A 2,203-nucleotide genomic window follows, 5' to 3' on the forward strand; every position below is an offset into this window, starting at 1 on the left:
AAATAATTAGCTAAAAATAGCTAAACAATTGAAATAGCTAAAGGTAACGGCTAAACAGTTGAAACAGTTAGCTAAAAGTAATGGACTAACAGTTGAAATAGCTAAAAGTAATGAACAGTGGAAATAGTTAGCTTAAAATAACGCATACACAGTAGAAATAAGTAGCTAAAAGTAGCTAAACAATTGAAATTGCTAAAATTAACGGCTAAAGAGTTGAAATAGTTGGCTTAAAATAACGCACACACGCTAGAAAAAGGTAGCTAAAAGTAGTTAAACAATTGAAATAGCTAAAAGTATCGGCTAAACAGTTGAAATAGTTAGCTCAAAGTAATGGCTAATAAACAGTAAAGTAGAAATAATCCGGCTAGTTTAACCTATTGCATAGATTGCTAAAATGGTTAGCTTAAAGTAGCCTATGCCTACTTACTCAACAGCTCAAGTAGTTTGCTAAAATGGATAAACATTCAGCAATCTAAATATTGACAGTGTGAAAACATGACCAATTTCCACTTTTATTTAATGAATAACGTTATACATTTGGCACATAGGAATTGATGAAGGGGCACTGAGTTCATCTGACAGGGCTGTGGGTGTCCTCTGCCCAAAAAGGGTGACTCTGTGTAACCAGTGACATAGAGTCATGGCTAGCGTTCTTTGTGTTTGTGCAAAGAGAAAAAGAAATATAGTGCATGTCGTCCTTCCTGTGGACTCTCATGCTGATGTTGTCGCACTGCCTGCGAGAGAGGCGGGTGACTGACTGGTGAAGGACAAAGGCAGTTTGTTAAAGTTACCTTGGCAATCAAGGACAATGTTAACTCCCTCAGGCAAGATTCTAACAATGACACAGGGAGGCACCCATGCATGATTCACACGGTCACTCAGGCTCATTTTGCTCACCTCTTGTATCAGGCAGGCATTTTGCAGTAAGAAACTGCAGAACTTTACAACACGGATCTTAAAATACACGCCTGCACAAGGGACAATGTAAGATTTTTGACCGTTCAAATGCTAAAATTCAGGAAGAAGCTAACAGGAAGATATTCTCTCAATAAATTACCTTTTTTGTAATAGGAAAACTGAAAGAGCTGGAAAGTGAGGTGAGATACAATTTCCTGCTTGTTAGTAAGATGATCTGTTTTTAAAGACTGAAACTGATGTTGTGTTGTGGTTGTGATCTTGTTGTTGCTGGACTGACCAACAAAGCTGGTAATTTGAACAAAAATTCATCAATACATTTTAAACAAGGATTCAGAGTTTCTTATAGAATTTCATTGAGACTTAAAAACATAATTAACACACAGCCTTAACAGAAACTGTACATTTAAATGAAGAACTGATTCGCAAATAAAAATGCAGTTTTGTTTTTTTACTAAAGACTTTTCTGTGATATAGATGGATAGCACTGACCTACTGGTATCTAATATTTGACAGGGGCAATAATATGAATGGAGGTCTATGGAGCGATACCCTTCAAAATCCAATTTTCTTAGGATATCATTTTTAGTCTAGTAATTTGAATTTGAAAGGGGAGGCAAAGATAATACTCCCTGTTGGGTAGCCTAGATTTTTTTTTTAATTGTTATTTTGTTCTTAAAGCCTTTTAAAATGTCAGTGTTGTCGTACACATACGGCCAGAAGTACTGCTTCATGGCGAGCTCTGAGGCATTTCCTATTTTCTTATAGAACACAGTGGACAGGTTTGGAGGTTTGGTTTGCTAATGTTTTAAAGACAACATCAAAATATTCACACACTCAAACACACGCAAATGCTTCGGATGCCATCAAGTGGGAGCTCAGGTTGTCAATCATTCACTGACCAATCAGCTTTCATTAGCAGAATGCTAGCGTGTTATGTGCAACGACTCAACCTGTAAGAAATCAAAAGGACATAAGTGCTCGTTCATTCCACTTTAAACCTATAATCCACGTTGAACTTGCAAAAACTATCAAATCAAATCTGAGATTTCTCAAAAACAATCAGGCGAAAGGGACAAATTTAGTCGTCTAGCTCCGTAGACTCCCATTCATTATGCACTCACCCGCGATTACCCCCTGTGGAAATCTGGTGGAACTGCAACCAAATTCAGTACAATGGGGCTTAAAGGGTTGGTTTGGAGTAATTTCACCCTAGGGTCCTTTGCACCATGACCGCGGGCCAAACACTCCCCCCCAAAGCTTTTTTCCCTTGGTAGAACATTGGGAA

This window comes from Etheostoma cragini, chromosome 2, assembly GCF_013103735.1.
Source record: "Etheostoma cragini isolate CJK2018 chromosome 2, CSU_Ecrag_1.0, whole genome shotgun sequence".
In the NCBI taxonomy this organism is placed as follows: Eukaryota; Metazoa; Chordata; class Actinopteri; order Perciformes; family Percidae; genus Etheostoma; species Etheostoma cragini.